Raw genomic sequence first — 20,050 nt, 5'->3', positions numbered from 1 at the left:
GCTCTGTGACCACCTAGAGGGGTGGGATAGGGAGGGTGGGAGGGAGGGAGACGCAAGAGGGAGGGGATATGGGGATATATGTATACATACAGCTGATTCACTTTGTTATACAGCAGAAACTAACACAACACTGTAAAGCAATTTTACTCCGATAAAGATATTTAAAAAAAAAAAAAATGAATGAACTGAACAGCAAGGGTGTCAAGCTAACCAGCAACTGGAATTTTGAAAGCTTGTGGTACAATAAGCTGATAATGTTGTTAGAATTCATAAAACTTACTCCTGGCTCCCTCCCTCCATCCCTTCCTATTTCTACATCCACATTCCTATCATCAGGCAGTTGAAGAAAAAGAAACAAATGTGACCTGGACTGCATCTTTGGGGACACACTCAGTCAGCTCTCCATCCTCCTCAACCCCAACCTGCTCTCAGTTATCTGAAAAGTTAGTAATTTAACTGCGTTTAATCCTTCTTCTTAGGGGAACTGTCATTTTCTTATCTGTCTCTACAAGATCCAAATTCAGGTTTTCCCAAGGTAATGAAGGAGGTATTTGGTGATTATGTGTTTGTGTGTGTGGTGATGGTGGTGGAGGTGGATTCTGCTCTGGACTGTACAGATTGTTCAGCTTTACTTTCCAAGGGCGTCACCTGATTCCCCATCTCAAGAAGCAATATTGCCTATAGCTTAACTTCAAATAAAGATACATACATATGCATGCATATACCATATATATGTGTGTGTATATATATATTTCCTTTTGGAAGTTATAAACATTGTGGGACTTTCTGTCTATATACTCTGTGAAGTGTTCCTACTGATGTCAGAGTAATTTAGGCAGAAACATAAGAAAACATAAATGGTTTTCTCTGAAACTTTACAAACATGTTCTTTGTTGGTGATTTCCCCCTGGTTAATCTCCATTGGTTCCTGGCTCTTAGGAGCACGTGCTCAAGGAGATTTCTCACAGTATCTTTCTGCCTCAGACAACCCTGTGGGTGAAATTTACTTATAAATACCTGAATTCTTGTATTCACCTATTAATGATCTAGGAATTGAGGATGTTTCCTGTCTGCTCTTTCACCTTCCACTTCATGAAAGGATTAGATTGTAAACAACCTAGAGGAATCGTTCAGGCCAAACCCTGGCTGAGCTGATCTCAGCAGGCAGGGAACCCGTGGCAGCCTGTGAAACACAATTATGAAAATAGAAAGAATTCACCTATATTTTCAGGAAGAAATTATGTCGTTTCCAAGATGAGACCTAGAAAATAAGGCACATTAAAAGAAACTGAGCAAGACATGAATTTAAAGAGTCAGCAGAGGTAAATTTCAGAAAGTGCCCAATTTGCCAGAGCTCTCCTCAAGCCGCAGGTTCATTTTCAGGACCAGACAGTGGCCTGCCCGGATATTTCAAGTGAGGCCCACTCATCCCTGACAAAAGGGAGTGAGTATTTCTCACCTCCAAAGGCAATCAATTTGTGCCACGGAGTCTGAAGGTTCACGGCTTTCTTTTATTTTTAGAAGTCTGTACATGTGTGGTTCCTCTGTACGAGTTGGTCCTGAGGAAGTGATCCATCCACAACTCTACAGAGCAAATTAACCCCATACTGAGCTTTTTTTTTTTTTCCCCTCATTTCACACACCTACTCAATGTTTCAAATGATCCAGCAGTAGCATGATCAGATGATTTTTTTTTTCTTCTCAGTGAGGAAAGCCTGGTGGTGGGAGAGCTGGGACATATCTGCTCTAATTCAAAACAGAAGTGTGGCCCTAAAACATTACCAAATAACATTTTATCAGCAGTGCAGAAATGCTCAAAAATGCTTGAATGAAACCCTTTCATGCTATTCATCCAACTTACTGAAGTTTCTATTTTAAATAACAAATAATACATAATAAATACTGAGGTAGAGAAGTTTGAGCTATATCCAGAAAATTTTTAAAAATCTCATTTTACTGGAAAAAAGTTAAAGAGACCCACAGCCTCCTTCCTCATCTTTAAAAGCTTCAAGAGAAGGGTCAAGGAGAAGAACGACACATCCTTTTTCCATTTCAAGGAATAGGCTCATGTTTTTCCAGATTTATTTTTGCCAAAGTGAATGTCTTGAAAACTCTAAGATGATCGCTGTTTTCTAACTTTTCAAAAAAGAAAAGAAAAAAGTGAACATGATGATGGTGGGTGATTTAATGGAATCAGCTTGTCAACATGATGAAACTGAAAAAGCTTTTACAGAATATGTCCACATGCTAAAATAAAAAATCTTTAACATAATGTATATAGTGTAGCGTGATTTTTGTTATGGCAAAAGAAGGGAATATCATTAATTTAGACAGTAAGTGTAAGGTTCTGCTAAAAACTCCATGGATAAATCATAGAAATACATCTTGGCCAGACAAATGGAGCCAGACAAGTTCTAGTTCTTTCAGAAGCTATCAAAAGAGCCATCAGATTTTAAGTCTGTCATCTCTGGTATGTGATAAGAAAAATTCTGAGCTATTTCCCTCAGTTATACTAGAATACAGCTTCAAAATGTCAACGATTTATACATAAATGGACAAGAAAATGATCTCTCCTGAATGTCCCATTTTAGGCAAACTATCAGACCCCTCTCATTCTCAAAAGTAAATGTGGCAAATTGGCTCATTTTGGTAGGACTTGGCCATAGAACATGCACGTCTTGTGTGAACTTTCAACCTCTCTTTCTTTTGCAGAGTGATTTATGCACACACTATTTGATGCCCAGGAGTTCTGTAATTCTTAGCACAGTAGTCAGTAAGTACAAGGGAAAACCTATCACATTTAAAATTCATGTTTGAAGTGTCTTAAATCCTATGCTTTTGAACTGAAGGCCTTATGAAAGTTCTAAAACACATTTACTACTTCCCCCTAAGCGTCTTATAGGTGTGGCTGCCAACTGAAAGTGTTAGGTTGGTAAAACTGGTTCAATAGGCAAAAAAGAGGGTCCAAATGAGACAGTGCTTTTATTTACACAGGTTGGAAATTTTATATTTGATTTATAGCCCAAATCAAGCTCTTACATCTGTGCCTCTGGCCTTTGGCTGGAACTGCTTCATCTGGTCATCCTATAGTAGGATTGTTATGGTTTCAAAGACTCCTGCCCATCACTGATGTTAAGGGCTTCTAAAGGACTTACCATAGTCTGCAAGCCCCAATCCCTCACTACCTCTCTAATCTCATTTCTCATCACTTGCATGCACAATTGGTCCAGCTGCAATAGAATATGGCTACCTAAGTGGAACAAGAACAGGAATGTGAATGAGGATTGAAATGAATAAATTAAAAACAATCAGTGACTCTATGCCCTTGTGAAAATTCAACTCTCTCATTGGAGAGACACCTGTGTTTGTAACTGAGACTAAGAAAGTGTATGAACTTTCCTTGAGAATTGGTTAGATAAGGGAGAACATGCAAAGCATTGTCCAGATGGCGGCATGCATTTATTCATTAATTTAACAGAAGTTTTTTCAGCGTCTACTATTAATTATTCTGCTAATTGGACTCCATTCCTGCTCTCAAGGACCTCTACTCTAATGTACACTTTAGAGAGTTTTTATGTCTCCATTATCACTAACAGGTTACTAGCCCGCTTAGGTAGGTTATCATAAATATAACCACCTACCTATAACACTTCTTGCTCCTTATTCACTCTTTTCAATTGCCCTGTGACACCCATTAAGCCCTCATCAATAATCTGACCCTTTGTGGCCTATATTATCAGCTCAGTTAATGTCAACTTAGATAAGAAACCCTTACCCCACCACCAACTACCTTTTCTTTTTCAGTCAAGAAAATATCATAAAAATCTTCTCAGAACTATTTGTTTGAAATGGGTCCTTACAATCTTATTTAAAACAGCATTTTTTTCTTTTCTTTTCATTTTCTGAGAAGCATATCTTGAGTTACAGGCAAATTATGAGTCAATGGTCTCCCAGACACAACACTCACTACTCTCTGGGGTAGAACATTTCAGCACCCAGCAGAGAATCCTAATCTTAAATAAGCTCAATCTCAGGAAGGATTTAATGGAGCACATGTCTCTGGTCCCTCTGCTCCTTGTAAGGAGGTACCCCCTCCATTATATTTCTGTCTTTTCTAAACTTAGCTATCTTAGGTCAATTGCAGTGAACATGGTATAAAGAACACTAACTCCCCCTCAACTTGTTAAATTTTTCTCCCTCAAATGCCTTATAAACAAAAATACAAGAATTTAATGTATGTACAGAGCAGCAAATGTTCTCTCCCTGTTTCTTTTCAGATATTTTCTTCTTACATAAACAGTGGTGATAGAATTATAAGTGCCACTGCTCTGCCTCCATGTTAATATTCTTATTATCTTGTATAAACAGGAGTGAATGAATATGTACATGACACCAATCAATCCCTTTTTTAAAAATGCAGTTCTCATCTTTTTAAACAGTAGAGGAAGAATTAATGAATTCAACATGTAGTTTACCTGTTTATATTTTGGATGTTAATAAAGTAAAACCAAATTATTGCCTAAGTTCTTTTCACACTTACATCAGCCATTAACACTCTCCATGCCAGCATGGGCCAGGCGAAAGTGGAACTAATGGCCCTGGGTCCAAGTCCCTGGAGTCAGCTGGCAAGAGGCTTGGAAGGCTGGAGAGGATGTTAAGCTGCTAGGGCAGGAGATTTTGGCTTGTTGGGTAGATAGGAGATATTCACTGGCAGTGAAATACATTCTTTTTGTAGAGCACATTGCTAGGGAGAGGTCATCTGGGGCATTAGGTGACAGGAATATCAAAACCAAACATACAAGTGCTCTGAGGAAACCAGGGAAAAGGGAAATCACTATTTATTTCCATCTCCTCATTGGCTTCCCTTCTTCCCTAGTATGCTTTCTCTTTCCATCACTTCATACTTCGTCTCCCTCCATTCTTCAGGTTTTCCTCTGCCTCTAACAAAGAAGCATTTAGGAACAATTTTAGGGCATAGTGAGACCAAAAAAAAAAAAATTAGAGAAGACAGGATGATATACTGTACATTTATAATACAACCTATATTTGATTGACCAAGAACTAGAAACTGGGAATTTTGAGATTTAAAAAATTCATGGTATGTCTGGTCATATTAATCTCCAGACCAGCTGGCTTTTAGCATCACTGGAAAGAGCTATAAGAGAATCATGAACAGGAAAAAAAAAAAAACAAAAAACCGGGGGAAAATGGAATTGTATAAGGATTCATATTTGTAAGGAGAAAGGGAATTAAGAGTTGTCTATTGAAATTCCCCCAAATTATTTTTTGGACTTATATATGACAATACCAAGAGAAGAAGCCTGGGAATTCTGATTGGTTTTGGGGAACTCCTAACCCTGTGTGTTGTCAAGCAAATAAAGGATAACCAGAGCATGGCACCTCACAGTGGGTAACATGGATGGCTTCTCTGCCTCCCTGACATATGGAGACGGGGCCCACAGGAGCAGAGGTGCCTTATGAATCCTAGAGAGATGCTCAGGTTCATCTGACAATGAAGGGCTAGCTGCACCGTGTCATCTGTGAGGTACCTAAATGTATCCTGAAACCAAGAGTCACCATTTTAGGCCTTGTCTTCTTGAAAAAAATTCTAATACAAAGCTTATGGAAATACTTTATTTGGTCACTGGGTGGGGGAAGATGCTGGGACATATGACAACATTCAACGGCCAAAGACAGGAGGAAGCAAGAAGAAAGAGGAAACCCAGAAAGGGAGAGAGAGAGTGCCAAAAGAAGGGTGCCAGCTCTGGAGATTCTGTAACCGAATAAACAGACAATCTTAAAATAAGAGAGATAAAAGAGCATGCTTTGAGGGAAACATCAGTATGCTTTTGGAATCTGAGGCAAGAAGGAAAAATATTTGCCTCTTGTCAATTTTTACCATTGTCCCATGGAAGGTTCCTCTTTCTTCCACTTTTACATACACAGGTATATTCTTTTCCTAAGGATTAGTCTTCTGTGATAATGGTGGTAATGATGGCAGTCTTAAATTATTGGTAAAGTTGGGAATGAAACTCTGACCTCCAGTCTATGTCCTCCAAAGTGTTCAGTCTACTTTCTGTGATTTCTCTGTGACCAGTGGCAAACAGTATGTGTGGTAGGGGCAGACTTCCTTCTTGGGATATACATGACTCCAGAAAATAAATGCCTTCTTACCATGACTTTTTGATTTTCTTTTTTTTTCTCTTTTCTCCTAGGCTATTAATCTCCAATTTCTTCTCTACCGGTCTGGGCCCTCATGGTTAACTTTAAAGACAACCACCATTAGTTTCCCCATCTATGGCTCTCAATTGTAGCTCGTTAGCTCTTGAGGCCAGAAGAACCCATTCAAGTATGTTTGCCTCAGCTCCCAGGCTGCTGAGCAATGCTGAGGAAAAATTGAAAAACTGTACAGCCTGGTGCCCTTCCAGAGTCCTGGTTTCCAACTTAAGCTGGAGTTCTGGAACTACTTTACAATTCTTATATCTTTCCCTAGTCTGTTTCCTTTTTTAATCCCCAGTTGCCATTTATCATTGTAATCAACTCCTTGTAACTTACCTCCTACTCTTTATTCTCAGCTACTGTATTAACCTTGCCTCTTTTTTCATAGAGAAGACAGAAACCATCAAATGGCAGTCCCATCACCATGTTACCTCTGTCAGAACCCATCCCTAACATCTGAGAGACTTTTTTCTCTGGCACTAGTAATCTCCTCCAGGATCTTACTATATCAGTTACTCCTTTCTTCTGTATTTTCCATTTTCCTACTGCATGCCAACATGCTTCAGTTGCCCACATGTCAAACAAACAATAGCAACCATAACAAACTAACAAACAACAAACCATCTTCTGTGGACCCAATCTCTCCCTCCTTTGAACCACTTTCGAGCTTCCTAAACTCCAATTTATTCCTCAGCACAATAAAATCTGGTTTCTCTACCTGTGTTTCCAATTAAACTGCCAAGGTCTCCAAAAACCTCTGAATTGCTAGTTCCTAAGGTCTATTCTTCAACCTTCTCGTTTTCTTTCTTTCTTTTTAAAGTCAGGTTCATTAATGAATAATTTACATACAATAAAATTCATCCTTTTAGTACCCTTCTACAGTTCAATAGGTTTTGATTTCTGTGTTGGTTCCTTGATGTCTACAAAATAAAATCTGAATGTCTTGAATTCATATAAAATCTCTTCAAAATCTCTAGCAGTCTTCCCCATGTAACCCATTGTCTGGTCATACACCATTTAACAAAAGGTACTCTGTACATTCATGCCTCTGGGACTTTCTTCATGTTTCCTCTCTATAAACACACACATTTTTGTGTAATATAGTAAACGTTATTAATATCACCACATTGAGTTCCATATAGAATTATAAAACTAGATGCTATTTTGAGAAGTTGATGTTTTCAAAATAGAAAGTAACTTTAAAAATATTACTACCTGAAGATTTCTGCTGTTTTAGTGTTATGGGTTGAATCGTGTCCTCCTCAAATTCATATGTTGAAGTCCTAGCCCCTAGTACCACAGAATGTGACTGCATTTGAGAATAGGGCCATTGAAGATATGATTAATAAAGATGAGGCAATCCTGGAGTAGGGTGGGCTGCTAATCCAATATGACTGTTCTCCTCTTAAAAGGGGAAGTTTGGACACAGACAAGCACATGAGGAGAATGCCATGTAAAAATGAAGGCAGAGATCAGGGTGATGCTTCTATAAGCTGAGGAACACCCAAGATTGCCAGTGAATCATCAGAAGGTAGGAGAGAAGCACGGAACAAATTCTTCTTCAGAGCCCTTGTAAGGAACCAATCCTACTGACACTTTGATCTTCGGTATTTAGCATCTAGAACTGTGAGACAATAATTTCTGTTATTTAAGCCATCCAGTTTTGTGGCACTTTGTTATGGCAGCCCTAGTAAACTAACACATTTAATAAATAAACATCTTTGAGTATGCTGGAATACTAAGTAGCTCATTCACTCATCAAGTCCTTAATTGATACCTACTATGCGCTAGACACTGCTCTAGGATACAAGGATGCACGGTATACATGAAAAGCTCAAACAATATTTGTTGAATGAATGAATAAGAACTTCATCATGTTACTGTATTTTTTGAATACTAATAAGCAGTTAATCTATAAATCAACATAGGATTGATTGAATGCCTGCCATTTATTCATTGATCAAATATTTATGGAATATCTACTATGGGTCAAATAACATTCTAGGCACCAAGGATAAAGTTATAGATAGGACAAGTTCTCCACTGTCATGGAACTTAAATTCTAATGGGGGGAACAGACATCAAACATGAAAACAAGTGAAAAAATTATGTAATTTTACTCTGTGCTCCACATTGACAATCACAAGCATTTATTCTGTAAACCCGCTAACTCTTGAACAATGCTCAGGGCAGTACTAATACTTAAAAATATTCCTCAATACCATGCCCTGTTATTTCCCTTACATTCCTGCAATCTACGTATAAGCCTGAAATATCCCTAAGGTTAATGACCTTAAGTGGTTCTTTAGACTTTCTGATTTAATAATAGTTTTAGGAGTTTACACATTACTTCAGAGTCTACAAAATAAAGATCAACATGATAAAGTCCAAGAGTGGAGGTAGGGTATCCACAGGCAGTGCACAGGCTAAAACCTTTTGAGCAGGACAGCCCCAAAGCTGGCTTTCTCAGTCAGTCAATGTCATTCAACACATATTTCTTAAGCACCTCCAGTGTGTCAGCCCCTGTGCTGAAGATAACAGAACTGTGGGCAGAGCAGGCATGGTACTGACCCCCATGGAGTTTACATTCTAAAGGGAAACACCTGAATGGCTAATTTCACAGTCCCTTTCTTAATTACGATTGTGATGAGGCTGTGTGAAGAGAGCTAGAAGAACTCCTGGGTTAGGGGACTTGGCCGCGAGAGGTTCGTGAGAAGCTTCCCTGAGGAAGTGGTGCCTCAATACTGGCTTTGGGGCTGGGGTATGGGTCTTTGTTTGAGCAGGAATCACAAAGTCTTATGTTTCTCCTTCCTCATTTCCTTTCATCCACGTGCACACATTTCAAATACTTAAAAGTATTCTTCAAATACACGAAGAACACCAAAACTAAACACAAGAGAAGGACTCTCCAGAGGAAAGAGGCCAAAAATAGAAGGGAAAAATACCCCTAATCTCACCATTTGTTTTGAAAACACCCAAAAATGATTAAAACACATTATAAACTAAAACATATGAACTAATCACTTGCCAAGTTTCATTTTTAAATCATAGCCATTTTTGAGGTTCCTAAACTGAAAAAGAGTCTTCAATATGAACTTGTGTTTTTCTTTTCTTGGCCCTCAGTTGGCTTGAAGCATTTGCTGTTAAGCTGTATGGAGGGAAAGGGATCCAGCTGGTCAGGAACACATGGCATACCTCCCTTAGAAGGGAAGTGCCATGAGATCAGGCCTTTGTCTATTCGTAGTTATATCTTTAATACACAGAAGAGTGCCTGGAAGATAGTAAGGACTCAGCAAATACCTGCTGAATGGCTAACTGAATGAATATTCTGGGCCTTTGAAGGAATTCTCCAGCTCTCTTTCCTTACCCAAGCCGCATCTTGCTTTAAGCCAGTGGTCCTTGGGCAATTTTTGCTCCCAAAGGGGACATCTGGCAATGTCTAGAGACATTTTTAAGTGTCAAGACTGGAGAAATTGCTACTGGTATCTAACGGGTAGAGGCCAGAGATGCTGCTAAATATTCTACAATGCACAGGATAGCTCTGCATAACAAAAATTTATCTTTCCCCAAATCTCAACAGAGCCAAGGCTGTAAAACCCTGCCTTAGGCCCTTTTTACTAGTGGGCTGTACTTGGGAGTGTGGTCCTCCATATACTGGGGAGAAGTTCAGCCCTACTGTATTTGGGAGTATGGTCCTCCATATATTTGGGAGAAGTTCAGTCCTAGAGCAAGCAACAAGACGGATGAAAACTTGTTTCATCCTCATTGCCTTCATGAACTGCCCATCCTGGGACTTTTGACCCCACTGCGTCAATATGTGGTTGCTGGAGAAACCACTTGAAAAAGTCTGTCTCTACGATGGTGGGGAATAATTTTTACAGTGTATTGGTAATTTCCCTGAGCTTACCTAAGAATATAGCCTAATTTAAATAAAATTAGCTTGTTTAGAGTCTAGTCATGTGTCTGTAAGAAAAAGAATGTCCTCCCTTAATTCAACCAGTTTCTCCATGTCTGATCAGGGTGTGCACACCAGTCTAGCTTTATAATAAATAAGATCAACTTCAAGAATCCCCCAAAACCCTATAATGTGCCTGTAGAGAGACTGGGTCTATAGCATTTCCTCTGCTCCTTTCCTTGCCCTGTGTATTAAAATAGTAGTATCTGATTCCAGTTTCAGTGGGGAAACTTCCATGGTGCCAGAGGAGTACATGCACTGATTTCCTGCCAATGATGGTTGCTCCAGGAATCTTGGTGTTGTGGCATGTGTCCCAGTTACCATAGAGACCGCATACACTAAGAGTGCAACATTATGATTGGTGGGGAAGATACATTTTGCAGAAGCTTTTTGGAGGGAGAAAGAGAAGACAAGAGAAAGAAAGTGAGACTGCCAATAAAGAGGCACAGCAAAGAGAAGTCCCTGACCATCACAGATTCTAGAAATTCGGGATCACAGAGATTACAACTACTAATATAAGACCAACATAATCTTTCCCCCAAAGGCTGCCCCCATCAGAAAAATTTCAAGTATGAGGAGAAAGAACTGATATAAAATATTCTAAAACAAAACAAGTAAATAAATGAACCTACCAAGGTCTAGAGGTGACAAAAGTGGTATCGCAAGAAAACATTTTTAAGTGATTCAAGGCAAGGAAAAAAAAAGAAATCTAAGAGAAAAATAAAATCGAAAGTTACATTCCTGAGGATGGCTGACTTACAGAGAGGCTGGCTGGCAAGGAGTAACTTAAGTTCTGAGTGCCTATGTTTCATGCCCCGAAAGTGGAAAGGCAAAGAATAAAGATGAGTCCCCTCTCATTTTTTAACAAGGGTCTCCTTAAACCTCCCAATGGTTTGACATTATAGCAGATGAATACACGCTGGTCACAGAAAATCTGACAAAAACTCTTAGCAAATACATAAATTAGGGGACATTGTTCACAATGCAAATAGGCTCATTCCATAGTTTCATAAAATAATGAGAGCTTAAAGTGCACTGACAGTGTGTTCTCATGAACATACTAATGCTCTGCATACAGTTTTGAGGTATAGTGTTTGTACAGAGATCAAGGCATGTCTGACATGTAAAGGGTCCAAGTGTTGAATTGTATATGTTTTTACACAGAAAGGAAGGCTGGAGATAGGATGTGGGTTGGTGTAGGGAACAAGTGGGAATGAATTTAGGAGAAAACCAGTCTAAGGAAATGTCAGATAAATGATTATGTCCAGGTCCTTGACCTCTAGGTCTGTGTCTGGTAATGTTTTATTACACATACTTCAGCTTAATATATCCACTGCCCACTGGAAATCCCTGTTTCCAAATTTAAATTATCATCAATATATTAATAATCTCTGAAATCTACATCTCAAGCCATTAGTTCTCAAATCTACATCTTAAGCCATTAATTCTGACCTGTAGCCCTCTATATCAAATGACCTACTTGACAATTCCAACTGGATATCACAACATGTCCAAAGCTCAATTATCTTCTCCTTTATAGTTTCTCTCCTTCCTATGTTCTCTATGTGAGCAAATAGCATCAATATTCACCCATATGCCCAAGCCCATACCTGGAAATCATCACCCCTCAAATAATCACCAGATTTGTAATTCTAATGTAATTTCTTTTAATAACCAACGGAGGCTTTTGTGCATAGAAAGCAATATTAACAGTTAATTGGGTTTTTTTTTTTTTTGGGGGTTTTAAACTATTATGTGTGTGCATGCGTGTACCTATCTATATACACATATACTATTCTATTCAATAATCTAATAATTTTTTTTATAAAATAAGAAAAAATGCTTTCAGGAAGGGTGAGGTTACTAGGCATAAAATTTGGGACCTCAAACTATTTCAATAGTTGGGTCCTCAACTATTCTGGGAAGAATGAGAGTTAGGATCTGATCTGGGAGCACCTTCCAGAATGATTCTTTAGGGTCCCAATGAACACACCAAATATTCTTATAGTGACTATGATGATGACGGGTTCTAAGTCAACATCCTACAAAGGGAATTTTACAACTCATGTCCTCTGTGTTCAAGTTCCACTCTTATCCAGTTCTTTTATAATCACTTTCCACTTTATAGCCTTATAAAGGTAGACAGCATTTTGTTTTCTCCATCAATCAGGTTTCTTGACTCTGGTGACCTTTTACTTGATGATGTTTCTCACATTTCTAGGTCTTGCTCCCACTGCACCACATTAGCTTAGGCCTCCATTACCTGTCACTTGTAATATGGTAACAGTTCATTGTACTATGTTCTCTTACATTTCTGAGCCTTTGCACATGTCATTACCTGTGTCTAGCACAGCCATATTCCGTAGTAAGCATTTACCAAATGAAAAAAAAAATGCTTTAGATGTTGCTGCTTTGGGTACTAAACAGAAATAGTGGCCTATCTAATATTCTGGATAAACCTGCACAAAGTGCTCTTACTTTCAAAATTAATTTTGAAGAATGAAAATTTTGCCGTGGAGAATCACGGGCCAATGATACAATTTTAAGTTTTGCATCTAATAAAAACATCCGTAAACTCAGAGAAAGAAGCACTCATTTTTTTCTTCAATTCATCCAGCAAGTATTTCCTGAACACCCTTTATATACCAGGCACTATTCTAGGCACTGGGGATTTCTTAGAATGCAAAACAGACCAAAAAAAACCCCACCAAGATACAAAACCCTGCAATCATGGGGCTTATAGTCTATGACAAGGGGAAATAAATATGTAAATAAAATATTTATCTGAAGGGAATAATTGCTACGAAGAAAAATGAAGCAAAGGAAGGGGGCACAATTTTAAATATGGTTGTTATGAAAGGGCTTACTTAGAAGTGAAAATTGAGCAAAGACCGGAAGACAGTGAGCAAACAAGACTTATCTGCGGAAAGCACTGCAGGCGGTGAGAAAAGCAAGTGCAAAGGCCCCGAGGTGAAATCATGTACGGTAGGTGAGGAAAGCAAGGAGGTCAATGAAGCTTGAGAGGAGTGAGTGAGGGATCAAGCGCTAAATGAGGACACAGAATTAACTGAGGAAACTGAACGTGTAGGGCCTTGTGGACTACTCTAAAGGCTTTGGTTTTTCCTCTGGGTAGATGGGGAGCCATTAGAAAATTCTGAGCAGAGGAGAGACGTGGTCTGACTTAAATTATTTTACATGCATTACAAAGAATCACTCTGGCTACCATTTTGAGAATAGGCTGTATGTGGCAAGTCCAGAAACAGAAAAGATACAGATAGGAGGTTATTGCAATAATCCAGGTAAGAGATGATAGCTTGAGTCAGGATAGCATGGTGGTGAGGATGAGAAGTGGTAAGATTCTGGATGTATTTTGAAGGTAGAACTGCAGAATTTGTTGATAGGTTGGATTTGTGAGATAAAGGGCTGGGAGAGAAATAAATTTTTGACTTGAACAGCTCTCAGGATGGAGATGCTATTTACTACAGAGGTGGGAAAGAATGCCTATTTGTCAGGTAAAACAAGGAATTCCATGCGGGGATGTCACTTTTGTGGTGCCCATTAGACTTCCAGTGGAGATTTTGAGTAGGCAGTTAAATATGTGAGGCTAGAATTCACATATTCTAGGCTAGGGTAAAGGCCTGGACTAGAGATACAAACTTGAACCGTAAGCTTAGGTATGAATATTAAGGAAGTGAACAGAGATTAAAACAGAGGTTCAAGGACTGAGCCATAGGACGCTCCAGTGTTTACATGTTGGGAAATGAGAATGAATCAGCCAAGAAGAGTGAGAAGAAATGGCCTGTGAGGTAGGAAAGAAATCAGGTGAGTGTGGGGGACTGAAAGCTAAGGGAAGAACAGGTTTTAATGGAGAAAGAATAACAAGCCATGTAAACAATGCTGAGAGATCAGGAAAGACTGCAAATTTTTTGATGGATTTAGCAACATGGAAGTCACCCATAATCTTAGTGTGAACTGTTTTACCACGTTGGTGGGTGCAAAGCTAATTAGAGAGGGATCGAGAGAGAATTAGAGAATAGGATTATTGGAGAGTGTCTATAGTGAGTACCATGACATTTCTTGAGAGGTTTTGCTATAATGGGAATCAAAGAAATGGGACACTAGCTACAGGGAGTGTGGGATCATAAGAAAGTATTTTTTAGGGCGAGAGAAATGACAACATTCTTGCGTGCTGATAGGAAAGATTTGGTAGATAGGGAAAATCGATCAAGGAAGAGAAAGGGGAGATTTCTCAGGAACACCGTGGATGAGTGGGTGAGAGGGGGCGGGGCCTAATGCACACTGAGGGGTAGGTTGAACAGAAGCAGGCAGAGTTTATCCACAGTTACACGAGAGAAAGCAGAATATGTGGATACAGATGCAGATGGGAGGGTAGGTGTGATGGGGAGTGAGTGTTTGTGCAAGTTCTTTTTTCATTGCTTCTATTTTCTCAGTGAAGTAGGAAAGAGGGTCGTAAGTTGAGAGTAAGGATGGGGAAGGAGGTGTTGGAAGTTTGAGAGAGGGAAAGATGAGAAGTATTCTCGTAGTGGCATGGGAAAGCGAATGCACAGGGAAGTGTCATGTAATTGCATGACAGCACTAAGAGATTCTCTGAGTGGTCATGAGTTTAAAGTGAGAGTCATCAGTTTACCTGTGTGTTTTTCTCCAGCCTCACTCAGCTGGCATACAGGCCTGGAATAGATGGGGAGTTGCATATGATCGGAGTAGCTGAGATTTGCCAGTTGAGAGGACAGTGAAGCAAAAGAAGATGGAGGGAGTTAAGGGTGTGTGCAATGAAATGATTAAAATCATCGTCCATGGAATCTAGGCTATATAAGGAAGGGCAAATATGAGGGGCTGTGGGTAGAATCAATGTATTGGAGGCCCCAGTAGGCTTCAGGGATTGTTGTAATAGAGGGAACGGTGGGATTGGGTTGGAGAGTGGGATGCTTGAAATTGAGGTTATGGAAAATTTGTAATTATTAGTAAATAAAAGGTCAAAAGTAAAACCACGAGGGCTTCCCTGGTGGCGCACTGGTTGAGAGTCCACCTGCCGATGCAGGGGACACGGGTTCGTTCCCCGGTCCGGGAAGATCCCACATGCCGCGGAGTGCCTGGGCCCGTGAGCCGTGGCCGCTGAGAGTCTGCGCGTCCAGAGCCTGTGCTCTGCAACGGGAGAGGCCACAACAGTGAGAGGCCCGCGTACCGCAAAAAAAAAAAAAAAAAAAAAAAAGTAAAACCACGAGAGTGAGTAGATATGGTAGGGTAGAGGACAGATCATGAGAGAATTAAGGAAGTGAGAGGCAAAGTATTGGAAGGGTTATATATTTAGACACTGAAATGACCGAGAATTGTGATGAGGTAGAAATGAAAAGAGCGTTAGTGAGCCAGTGGCTAAAATCCTCAAGAAACTGGAGGTGGCAACCAGAGGTATAGTCGATCACTCCACTGAGAAGGGGTATGGGGACAGTAAGCTTTCCTACCTGCTCCCCAGCTTTTCCCCTCTCTCACTTACCAATCTTCCCAGCTTATATGACTGGCATTAGCAAACTTTTAATTTCCCAGACTAGCTAGCTGCAAATAACCCGTGACTTCCCTTTGTTCTTTCTATCTGAATTACTTCCAAGTCTGAAGAATTTCCACTTTCAAATATTGATTCTCCTTTCTCCCCATTTTGGGCCATCACTACTCTTGCCAATCACTCTTTTTTCTATAACTCAGTTTAATGTTCTTTATGGTATTCATCATCAGAAATTATCTTGTTCATTTATTTGTTTGCTTTTTGTTGGAGGGGTTCTATTTTCCCTCATTAGAATGTAAGTTCTGGAAGGGGGAAAAGCCTTGACTGTTTTGTGTTTGAAATATAATATCCCCCTCAATAAATATTTCTAGAATGAATTAATGAATGGACCCCTGTCACATGCTGATGAATCCTAATTTTCTCAGGTTCACACACTGGCCTTACTTACTACCTCTGTCTACTTGCCCTCCTGCTCAAACCATCCATTTCAGCAGTTAAGAGTATTATACTGCTCCCTCCAAACATCCTGTTAATTTCTATCCTGATGATTTCATCATATTTCTCCCCTGCTTTTAATGTCAGCCCCCGCACACACACCAATTCTTCAAGGCTCAGCTTGGGTCTCATCTCCTGGATGGCTTTTCCATGATTACTCTGAGATCTGCTGATTTCTCCCTTCCTGCAAATCCTGCTATGCCTAATCATGTCAGCTGCCTTATTTTTTGTAATTGTTTAAGGGGTGTTAATCTTATCTTTTCACTTTGAACACAGGTTTATTTTTGGCTCAGGGATCTTGACTTACATCTATGGTACACTCCATAAGAATTAACATAACATAGGACAGATAATGAATGTTCCAAAAAATACCACGGCTTCATTGGATAGTTTCACTGACTTCTATCTTCCTCAACAATCTGACAAACTTGACTCCTTTCCCACCTTTCATTCTGCTTTTTGCTAAATCTTACTAATCTTCTTGCTGTACCGATATTGTCTTCAGGACCCTCTGTCCGCCACGCAGAGTTCTACATCCTTGCATTGCAATTTCCGTAACTAAATCATTGTCTTTGCCATTATTGTTCCTGGAGATTCTTGGCAATTTTAGTACATTCAGGACATAGCTGCCAAGATCATCTTTCTTCTTGGTTGATTTGAATCTTTCTTTAAAAAGAAATCCTTGCAGTTCTTTTTTATCAAACTTTATGTATCCCCTTGGGATTTATTTTTCCTTGCCTCCATCGTTGGCCTGGTCCTTCTCTACTTTCTCTGTGTTCAGTCCCTGCTTCTCACTCGATTTGCCCTTTGTCTCATTTGAAGGAATCGGTTTTCACACCTTCTTTCAAACCACCCAGTATATTTAGAATAGCTTCTCAAATAATATAAAATTTATAATATTTACGAATAAGTGACTCAATGCCAAGATATTCTGTCTCTTCTTTCAAATAACATCTGAAGATGCACCTGTACCACTGAGTTCTATATTTAAGATAGTGAATAAGTATCATTCATCCATCTGCTTTCATTCTGTCTTGGATTTTTCAGGACCTGCTTAAGAGTTGTATTGTGAGGTCTTTGGGGCTGGGGACTGTCTGGCATAGTTCACAAACTGTCCTTTGCTCTGTATATTCATGTTTCTTTGACAAATAGTAAATAATAATAATAGCCCATTGTGCTTTCTTACATTCCATGCATAAGACCCTGGAAAAAGGAAAACTAATAACCAGGGATTATAATAGAAACACTGAAACAAAACTAAAACTAACCTTTTACCAGGTTTTGCTACGGTAACACAGACTTCTATTGGCCTATATTCTAATAAATAATTACCTACTTAAGTCATTTGTAAATTGCTCCTTTGCCAACATTATGTATCATATCACATGCCTATGTGGTTTTTAGGACAGGGAAAAGCAACTAGAACATTACAGCTTTGTGGGGGATCGGAGAAAAAGCAGCAAAATAAGAGGTTTACTCTGCTGGGTGCACAGTTTGTAAGAATTAGTCTCACAAGTAGAACTACTTGACAGAATACGTGCCTGCTCTCCCTCTCCCCTCCTCTCCCTCCCCTTCTCTTTGCCACTCCAGATCTCTCCTCAATAACGGAAGACTTTCTTTCTTTTTCTTCTCCTCCTTCTTCTTCTTTTTTAAAAATTCTAGGTGGGAAGTTTACCATTTTGTATGAAAAACCTGTTTTTCCTGTGAGTATAACAAACACTCTGATTGAAGCTGCTCTATGGGAGCGGCTGTGTGTGTAAGGGACGAGGAGGGACTGTGGTAATGGGTGGAGTACCTCCGTACTTATCCACAGATGAGCCACATCTAAACTCCAGTTTTCAAATGAAGACAAAAATGTTATACCATTGTCTTGTTACTGCAGTGGCCACTAGATGGCAGGTCCAAAAATCTGATTCGCACCTCACAGGAGGGCAGTTCTTACACAGGAAGTAGAGTAATTCTGGCACTCAAGCACTGGTTTATCAATAAACCTTTGTTGTTTGCCAAAACACTGGGTGGATAAGACAATGTCCATGTTACTTCACAGGGCTGCAGTGAGAAGGAAGCCCTTTGATATCTAGGTTTGTACAGCATTGTCATCACATACTCACACATCCAGATACAGCTAGATCTTTAGACTTCTATTAACAGACTTTCTCAGACCTGATTTTTATAAATGTTCAGTTGTACTTCATTATCTAATGGTCTCTGCAATACCTTGCCATAATCTCAGGGGTATAAAAAGTAGTTGTCTAATCTGCCTCTGTAAGAACACATGGAGAAAAGACTGTCAAACGGGTTGGGGGTATATATAACTGCACTCTGTACCACTTAAAAATACATATTTATCAGTAACTCCGATTTAGTATTTTCTATCTCTATATGTCGATCTATATCTATATTTAATATACCAGAGGCTGGCTATATATTCATGTAAACTGTTTTGGAAAAGAGAATGTTTGCATATAAAAGATCTACTATTTAAAAGGAAAAACAATTAAGCCCTATGATTGAAATGGATATGAGTAAATTTAGAACAAATTCTTTGCTGTACCCAGTGTCATTTCCATTTTCCTGCACCGAGATGGAAGACTTCTAGAAGTGGATCTTATGATACTATAAAAGAAGTCATTCTTAGGCCAGTTATTCTGAAGATAGAGTTCATCTCTCGCTTCATGATATCTTTCATGATACTAGATTATCCTGATACAGGTGATTTGACTACCTGGACATTGAGTACTTTTCTTTACCTCTTAATTAAAGAGCTGATCTTATGATTTTTAAAAGTAAAGAATCTCAAGTTCTGAGATCATTTATCCTTCTCACTTGAAAAAATACGTTCTAAAGTCAAATTTATTTTTGTACAAAAGTTGTGACATGCATTTTGATATACATTTAAGCATCCATGTCAATTAAAATTCTGTAACAATGAAAGCAACGCAAACTCAATTAGAGCCATACAACTCACTCATCACTCACCTTTTGTTCCCTCTTTCTTTTAAAATTTAGGTAAGAGAATAATTGTAAACATGTTGATTTCATCTACCCTTGCTCTGTATATTTGGACGGTTAAATGTCTACATGAGACATGTGAAGAAGAGGACATATACACTGGTCTTCAGAATAAGAAAGAAGCTTTTCTTTTTCATAAGGAATAAATATGGACTATACCGATTACAGAAGAGATTTTACATCAGCACTAGCTGACTTCCTTTCGTTTGGCAGTAGAATTTAAATACGATGACAGAAACAATTTATGATGAAGCTCCATGGTTATTTCTACATAATTGTGGTGAATGGAATTTAACCTCCTTTTTTCACCCCACCAAAACTGCTAAAGCTTGTGCCTCCCTCACAGAAAAAAGCACTGGAATGGAAGCTGAGGCCTGGGCTCTACCCTGGTTTCGACAGTGCTTCACGGGGTGAGATCCAGAGGGTAAGGTCTCCCTGGGCTCCTCTTCTTCGCCTCTGAAATGAGGCTTTGAGGAGAAAGTCTGTGATCCTTCTCTGCTTTAACATTCAATAGCCAGTGAAGTAAATTACCATGCTTTGCAGATTTTTTTTTTTTCTCAGAAATAGACTAATCTTCTCAGATGAGAGAACAATGCTGTTAAGGAGTTTGTATTGAAAGCTAACATGTCCCAACCAACATTGTGGATCTGACTCATGGAGGGGAAGCTGGAATTGCTTCTTCCTTCGACCCCTCCTTTCCCCTTTCAGCATCACTCTTCCACGGACTCCCCCATTGTCTGTAAGTCTAAGTCCTACCCCAGAGGCCCTCCCTGACCCTTAGGCAGTCACTGGCTAATTATTCAAAACACCCTTTACTTTTCCTCTTAGATATATAACCAAACTCCATTTCC

General features: G+C 39.3%; 1 protein-coding gene across 10 annotated transcripts in view; it reads right to left on the bottom strand.

Annotated features, from left to right (window-relative positions):
- Positions 1-20,050, bottom strand: part of ZBTB20 (zinc finger and BTB domain containing 20) — a 798,335-nt gene that overhangs the window by 173,763 nt on the left and 604,522 nt on the right. The window lies entirely within an intron of this gene.

The sequence above is a fragment of the Phocoena phocoena genome, chromosome 4, assembly GCF_963924675.1.
Source record: "Phocoena phocoena chromosome 4, mPhoPho1.1, whole genome shotgun sequence".
Taxonomy (NCBI): Eukaryota; Metazoa; Chordata; class Mammalia; order Artiodactyla; family Phocoenidae; genus Phocoena; species Phocoena phocoena.
Note: the sequence above shows the minus strand (reverse complement) of the source record. Positions and strands in the feature narration are given on the sequence as shown.